The sequence below is a fragment of the Peromyscus leucopus genome, chromosome 20 (genome assembly GCF_004664715.2).
Source record: "Peromyscus leucopus breed LL Stock chromosome 20, UCI_PerLeu_2.1, whole genome shotgun sequence".
Classification (NCBI taxonomy): Eukaryota; Metazoa; Chordata; class Mammalia; order Rodentia; family Cricetidae; genus Peromyscus; species Peromyscus leucopus.
Window position 1 is genome coordinate 14,488,834 of NC_051080.1, and position 9,152 is coordinate 14,497,985.

Below are 9,152 nucleotides of genomic sequence, written 5' to 3' on the forward strand. Positions count from 1 at the left end.
GTGCCTTGCGGGAACGTGAGGGCTAAGACATCGAGTGACTGCAGCTTAGCGGTGGCTTCACCACTGCAGAAATGGTCTCCCATCTGCCGGCAGTTGTTACTTGCCAAATGAATATTTTAAAGTTTCCGTTTGGGAGTTCTTAAGCCTTATACTTTTAAACGATCTTTATTAAAGTTACCAACAAATAGCAAAGTGACTTCAGAAAAATCTTAGTGTGAAAGAGACCTCAACTCCCAGGACCTGAAACTTTTTCAAAAACAAAAAAAAAAAGGATCCATGATTTCTTCTCTGTATCTGAGCTGCAGAAATAGTCTCCAGCTCCTCTCTTCTTGGACAGCACTGTCAGGATTCCTAGTTTAAGGAGATGATTGTAAATTTATGATTGTACTTTACAACAGAGCCTGTGGATCATGACCCTTTTGGTGGGGTCAAATGACCCTTTCACAGTGGTTGCACGTCAGATATTCTGCATATCAGATATTTACTTTACAATTGATAACAGTAGCAACATTACAGTTATGAAGTAGCAATGAAAATATTTTATGGCTGGGGGGTCACAACAACATGAGGAACTGTATTAAAGGGTTGCAGCATTAGGAAGGTTGAGAATTACTGATTTAAACTGCATTTCAGGTGGACACAGTGAAGCCTGCAAAAGAAATTAAACTTTGTGGCAGACCACGTTTATTTTTAAAATGAACAATATAAGGCTGGTGAGATGGCTCAGTGGTTAAGAGGGCTTGTTGTTCTTGCAGAGGACTGGGGTTCAATTCCCAGCACCCACATGGTGGTGTACAACCATTTGTAACTTCAGTTTCGGGGGACCCAATGCCCTCTCTGACCTCTACAGGCACCAAATATGCACATGGCAGCACACAGTACACAGATATATATGTAGGCAAAATAGTCACACATGAAGTGAAATGAATAAATCTAATTTTTAAAAAATCATTAAGAGTATAATAGCTCATTATGAACTGAATCTTGGTACAATTTGAGTTAGTAGATTTTGTAAATACCTGCTTCTACCAGGTGATCAGAGATGAGCTGAGGCAGGTGGCAACTGGAAAAAGAACCACTTAGAATGTGAAGTTATTATGTACATATCTATGTTCAATGGAGTATGTCAATAATATACTTAAAGAGTTCATCAAGTCCAAGGATCTTTCTACCATAATTTAAATGACTACCAGAACTTCCTTTCACATCAACCATAGTTTTAATTTGAGTTTAAAGTTGACTTCAGTGTAGTCATACAATGCAAAACAGGCACTGAATGCAACTCAGTGCAGAGCAAATCATTCTGAGCTGACCTTTGAAATGAATCTTTTCAGGGATGGAGAGATGGCTCGGGACACTTGCCACTGAGTTTGAGGACCTAACTTTGATCCCTAGAACCCACTCGGTAGAAGGAAAGAACCAACTCCTGCAAAGTGTCCTTTGCCCTCCACAGGTGCTCCATGATTTGTATGACCATCCCCCACACAAAATGATAAACACTGAAAGACAATAAAAATTAAATAAACGTGTTTTTATTGTTCGTTTGTTCCTTAGCTGTGGTCTAATTCAAACCATCACAGGACCAATGACCCCAGGCTGATCTGCAGATAATTTGGAGTATGTTTAATGCTTGAGAGAATTTTCTTTCATTCTATTGTTTCTCCAAAGGCATGACTTTAAACAGTCAAGGAAATCACATCTTGTAGGTTCTTTTAGACGTTTTTGGACTGATGTGTGGCATGGCTGACAGCTAACCCAGACAAAACAGTTCCAATTTAATACCTAGTTCAGGTGGCGGGGAGGACAATTGCCAGTTCCCCATACAGACATAGCAGCCCATGGTTTTGGTTGACTAGACCATCCTGACCCACAGTGCTCTCCTTTAGGACACCGAGCTCCATGGCTGTTCACACTCTGGGTCGACTTCCCAGCCAATCCTTGAACAAGACACTTTTGCCCAGGAGCTGAGAACATGGTCTCATCCTTGCTCAGAGCGGCTACATGGCTACATTTCTTGCTACAGATGCCCTCAAAGGTGAAAGAGCTTTGTCACCACTGTGAAGCAAGAGCTCAGCCTTACTCAGTCCATTCTTCATTCCCAGGGACACTGCCTAATCCTTTGATTTTTTCCATCTGTATCAACTGCAGCCTTAGTCATCCCAAAAGGGGCATCTTCTCTGCAGGGCTTCGCTTCTGTTTTCTTTCCTTAAGCCACAAAATAATTCATCTCAGTCATGTCCTCATGACTCCACTTTTGGCAAGCAGAACCCTTTGACCATCCATCCTGCTTTGTGTACTTGGTTGGGAAGAACCTGGAGTGATACCTTTCAGTCCAGAAGGGACTTCAGCAGATCTTAATAGGGACATTCAGGTTCACATGAGCAGCCTGGAAGCAAAGATGTAGGCTCAGGGGGAGGAGAAACTGACTGCTAGACCAAACCACTCCCAAGAAGATGGCTGCTATGGGTCAACAGCTTGTCCAGGCCCCCAGAAAGCCAACCGTTAGAGCTACACAACTAAGGTGGGCAGCCACCAGCACTCACACAGTCCATATTCCCCAGCCCATTTCCTCTTTCTTGACCTCCACCCAGCCAGCCCTTGGTAGTTTGGGAGAAAGGAAGGAGGTAGCCAGGGTGCCCATCAACATCCACTAAAACCTCCATCTGTTTCTCCACTATAAAATCTTGAGTGAGAATTTTTTTGTAGAATATATTAAAGTCTTATCTTTCTTCTGGTAAACAATAATGTTTTCCCATTTGTATAGTGAGATGATTATAATAGGTCTTAACTCTTTTAGTTTTACTTGTCAAGAATCCCAGGGCTGATTTCTATTCTCAGACACAGAAATTTTGTTATTGTCTAATATTGTGCTTTCTCCTTTTTCTTTATTCCAGAATCCCTAATTAGCATCATCATTCATTAACCTTATTATACAAGCATTTGCATAATAACTCGTATCTTGGAGTTCCTATTATATATCAGCATACACAAGATATTTTATTACCATGACAAACCCTAACGATGAATATTATCAACTTATGTTTCATTTGAGAAAGTGGATGCTTAAATAACCTTGATACTTTGTCCACACTCTTGCTCTTAATAAGTGATGCAAATAAAGTTTGAATAAGGAACCAATATTTTTAAATATATTGTCTGTGGTCATCTCCATTTATATTGATACTTTTTAGTGTCACATAAAATAATTTTGGAGGAGGGAGAGAACAGGTTGCACTGTAACAATTGCTACTTTACACGTTTATTATGGTAAATATTCTGCTGTGTTCAGCTCACACTTAATCTTATCTTTGCACCTGAAACAAGTGAGTGTACATACTGAATTAGCACAGAACTTCATAGACTCCACCATCGTCCTCAAGAGAGAACCTCCCCAGGAAACAGGAACATTCTTCTCCACTTTAAGAATGGAAAATAGCCTCCTTGCACCTTGAGCAATTGTCTTTCATTATTACCTCTAATAATGTATTTCCAGTAACAGAGAAAGATACTAGACTTTCTACAGAGAAGTGTGAAATGAACAAAACTAAAAACAGCATGGTATAAAGCGATTTAAATATATCTGAGTGTTTATTCAAAGTCTGGGCTTTTGCTAATAACAATATGAGTTTGAGATTTTTCTTTTTATTTATGATGTTGCTGTTATCTGGTTTTGTTTCTTTTATAACCTGACAAAGATCATCTAATCAACCAAATTGTCTTAAGAATGCTCTGAACTCTTTTTCTACTAAGATCTGACTTTGGGGACTCCATGTTGATCTGTACACAGCATCTTTTTAGCAAGAATCTTGATACATCACTTTGTCAGTATCCCCCACCCTCCTTGTTTGTCAGCTCCCCAAGCAAGTTCTTCAGGTGCCCCGTCTACCATGTGTTATTTGATCACTATGGATGATGACCTTCAACAAGACTTCTAATAGATCTGTTTCCCAGAATCCTTCAATACCTATGATGTGGTTTTTTTTCCTGGTAATTCCATCTGCTTTAGAAAGCAACTTCTTTGATAAAGGGGTGAGTGTGTATTTGAATGTAATATTTAATAAGACTGTCTTTAAGTTTTAGTATTCTTTATTACATTTTGTCTCATCTGCTTTTGAAGCACTATGCTGAGTTTTTCTTATGCTGGGGTTATGAATTTTTATTTCCGATTGCTACTTTTTTAATTATCTCCCTGATAAGTTTCTCATTCATAATCTTCATTCACCATCCTAATTTCAATTAGTGTTTATCTGTATTCTTTGATATCGAATAGATATCAGAATCCATGGAATTATACCTTACACCTGTCCCCATATGTAACATTCCCAGCAGCTTTCGATCAGTCACTCCACTGAGCCAAGCTGGCTCCCATGGCTGCTATTATTAAACCAGAGTGATGGAGCATCTATGAGGTTTCAATGACAATAACCATACAAGGTTTTCTGAACCCCTAACACAGCCCAAATTCAGACAATAGGTTACTCAAGATAGTTCCAGACTACCGCACCCTGAGGATTTACCAGAGCACCAGGCAGCCTTTTCCAAAGCCAGAATACTGTGCAATCTTCCCAACAGCAAGAACTGCCACCTTCCGAGCTGATAGCATCTTCTGGGACTGTTTCACCTTTGTTCCCATGGAAGGACACTCCCTCCTCACTAGGCAAGAGTGATGGCTCTACTTTTCTTGCTATGTCTGTTGGCTCGTGCTCCCAGAGTATACAAAGTTTCCATTTTTCTGTGCTTGAATCCCAGCATTCTCTTCTGGTCTCCAGCCTCCATGTGTACTTATACAGCTGGTACTTGGGTTTTACCTTGTGGGAGATCAGGTGAGTGCTGGGTACGTTTATTCAACCATCTTGCACTTCTCTGATTACCTTTCAAAACACATTTTTATTTTTTGGTTTAGAAAACAAAAGAGAGAACAGCTCATAGTCTTATTTAATAAACCACTCTCCATTTTCAGGGCTAATTTATTTTGTGTCTCTTATGTCTGAAGGGAATCAGTGCAGCACTGTTACATTTGTTTCAAATACTTTTTCTGATGGATATTGTATGACATCTCTTCCGGCTCTAGTCAGTGCTTTGTGCTGAAATAGGAAATAGGAAAAAAATTATTTAAGGAAAAAGAAATCAAGGAATTTAAATGATCATGAACTTTAAATATGGTGTATCTATTGGGTAACAATTCATTTCCCTATTAAAGGAGTATTCACTCTTGCCATATAGGCTTAAATTGCAGAGAGAGAATATAAATAATATAAAACAAATTTCATATACTCCCATTAAGAAATCATGCAAATTAGGATACTAGAGAACAATTCTTTTATAATTTTGTCTAATTACCATTTTTTCATACAGAGAGACACTGGAGTTTCTATTATACTGAGGATTACTTTTTTCACGAATCCATATTGTCACAGGTCTCTGAACTATATGTGGCAGTATATCATCATCTAGTCCAGTCTGAAACGCCCATTGTGTATTTTAAGAGAACATTTAAATGTTCACTTTATTTAGATGTTTAAAATGTTCCCATAATGTTGTCTGTGATTTTATATATACATATATAAAGCAATTTAAATATATAATATAAATATAAATGAATATAAATTGTATATTTATGTAAAACAAATTTCATATACTCCTGTTAAGAAATCATACAAAATATATATACTGTATAATTGTATTATATATATTACAGTAGTCCATAAAATAGATGTCTTACTTTGAATCTTTCATTTTTAAATATTTACTATTATACATTGTATTCTGAGTGCTTTAATTTTTATAATAATCTTTGAGATTGAATATTCTTCATTTCAAAATAAACATAGATGCAGCTATACTGCACCTGAACTTGTTGCAACCTTGGTAATGGAACACTGGTTCAGAAATAAAGACGATTAAATCAGGTAGTGAAAGGAGGAGAGGAAACAGGAGGTTGACGGTATATATATGGACAACATAAGTGCGGAGTTATAGTGAAGGATAGGCATGTATATATATGGACAACATAAGTGCGGAGTTATAGTGAAGGATAGGCATAATTACCTGCTGTGGAATAATCCTTCTGTACACTGTGAAGACATGTTGCTCTCATTGTTAACAAAAAGCTGATTAGTGAACGGGTAGGCAGGATTTTCGAGGCAGAGAATGCTGGGAAGAAGAGGAGCAGAGCCTTAGGGGTCAGGAGGAGTTGCCAGGAGACGTGGAGGGAAGCAAGATGAATTTGCCATATTGAAAAAAGTTACTGCCACATGGCAGAGCATAGATAAGAAATATGGGTTAATTTAAAATGTAAGAGCTAGTTAGTGATAAGCCTGAGCTATTGACAGAGCATTTATAATTAATAATAAGTCTGTGTGGTTATTTGTGAACTGGCTGGTGAGACAGAAAAGTCTGCCCACAATTGCCAACTGGAATTTATCTAATGGGCTGATTTTCTTAACTAACATACTATAGGGAGAGAAAGCATCCTAAATAAAATGAAGTTATTCACTAGTTAAACAGATTCAAAGGAAGTAAAATACAATCAAATGCATAATTGAAAAAAGGCATTTGCCAATGTCCAGCATCCTTTTCTAGTAACATTCTGAATAGTCTTGGAATAGAAGAGAGGCAAAAGGAAAAGAAATCCCTTTATCTGATAAAAAATTATCTATAAAAAAATCTACAGTTGATATATTCTTCAAAAAAACACTGGCAGTGGCTCCTGATAGGAGGAACAAGGCTAAGTGATCTCACCATTATAAAGATTATACAAAGTCTCTACCCATGTTATATGGCAACAAATGGGAATAAAAGATATCCACATCAATAGATAAAAAAGTCAATAATTTTTTTATTTTTTCAGTCTCATGAACTCTCATTATTAATTGTTGATCTTAGTGCCTGTGCTAACAGTATTCTGTTCAGAAAGTTGTCTCCTGTGCTAACGAGTTCAAGGCAATTTCTCTTCCATTGGGTTCAGTGTATCTGGATTTAGGTTGAGGTCTTTGATCTATTTCTAGTTGAGTTTTGTATAGGATGATAAGTATGGATCTATTTGGATTCTTCTACAAGCAGCCAACCATTTTGACCAGCACTGTTTGTTGAAGATTCTGGGTTTCTTTCCAATGTGTATTTCTGGCCTCTTTATCAAAAATAAGGTATCTATAGGTGTGTGGGTTTGTGCATGCATCATCATCTTCCAATGATCAACGTGTCTGTTTTTGTGCCACGCTGTTTTTATTATTAAAGGTTACTAATGTATACACTCATATCATCTGCAAATAAAGGTATTTTTACTTCTTCCATTTATATTCATACTCCTCTGATCTCCTTTAGTTGTCTTGTGGCCCTAGTTAAGACTTCAATTACTATAATGAATGGGGTAGGGAGAGAGCAGGCAACCTTGTCTTGTTTTTAATTTTAGTAGAATTTAAGTTGATTCTGTCTATGGTTATGTTTATTGATGAAAGTATGTCACTTGTATCCCTAATCTCTCCAGGGCTTTTATCATGAAGGGGTGTTGGATTTTTTCAGAGGTTTTTCCTGTATCTAATGAAATGATCATGTAGGTTTTTTTTTTCCCTTTGGGTTTTTTTTGTTTGTTTTTTGTTTTTTGTTGTTTTTTTTTTTTGTCTTTTAGTTTATATGGTGTCTTTTTTTTTATATGGTGAGTTTTTTTGTCTTTCAGTTTATATGTCTTTCTGTTTATATAGTGGATTACATTTATCAATTTGAATGTGTGGAACCATCCTTGCATCTCTGGGATGAAGTGTGGTGGTATTATGTTCCCCAAAGTATTGTGTACCCTAATAAACTTATCTGGGATCAGAGAACAGAAAAACCACTAAATACTTGGGCTAGAAAATGTTGGCACTCACACCTTTAATCCTAGCATTCCAGAGGCAGAAATCCATCTGTTCAAGGATATAGCCAAGCATGATGACTCATGCCTTTAATCCCAGAAAGTGAGCCTTTAATCCCAGGCAGTGGTGGTAGAAAGCAGAAAGGTACATAAGGTGTGAGGACCAGAAACTAGAAGCATTTGGCCTGGTTAAGCATTTGGCTGGTTAAGCTTTTAGCTGGTTAAGCTTTTAGCTGGTTAAGCTTTTAGCTAGTTAAGCTCCAGGCTTTCGAGCAGCAGTTCAGCTGAGAGCCATTGGGATGAGGACTCAGAGGTCTCCAGTCTGAGGAAACAAGACCAGCTGAGGATCCGGTGAGGTGAGGTAGCTGTGGCTTGTTCTAGTTCTCTTATCTTCCAGTTCACCCCGATAACTGGCCTCGGGTTTGATTTTTACTAGTAAGAACTTTTGGATTCATGCTACAGTGAAGTCTTCTAGATCATGATAGATGATGTTTTTGATATGCTCTTGTATTCAGTTTGCAAATATTTTATTAAGAATATTTGCATCTATGTTTACAATGGAAACTGGTCTGTAATTCTCTTTCTTTGATGAGTCTATGTCGTTTGGGTATCAGGGTAACTATGGCTTTGTAAAAAATAATTGAGCAATGTTCCTTCTGTTTTGATTTTTTAGAGTAAGTTGATGAGTATTACCATTAACACTTTTTGAATGTCTGGTAGAATTATGGGCTAAAACTATATGGCCCTGAGTTGTGTTTGGTTGGTAGATTTTTAATTACTGCTTCTATTTTACTAGGGGTTATAGGTATTTTAGAATTATTTATCTATCTTGATTTAAGTTTGATAGGTGGTATACATTGAGGAAATTATCTTTTTTTTTCCTTTAGATTTTCCAACTTGGTGGAGTACAGGTTTTTAAAGAATGTCTTTGTGATTCTCTGGATTCCTTGGTGTCTGTTGTTATATTCCCATACATCTCTAATTTTGTTAGTTTAGATCTTCTCTCTCTGCCTTCTAGTTAATTTGGATAGGGGGTTGTCAATCTTATTGATTTTATCAAAGAACCAACTCTGTTTCACTAATTTTTTGGTATTATTTTTATTTTGTATTTTATTGATATCAGCCCTGAGTTTGATTATTTCTTGCCATATTCTCCTTTTGGGTATGATTTCTTCTTTTTGTTCTAGAGCTTTCAGGTGTGCTGTTAAGTTACTAGTATGAGATTGCTCCTTTTGTGTGGTTTTGTTTGTGTTTTTTTTTAATGTAGGCACTTAGTGGTATGAACTTGCCTCTTAAAACTGTT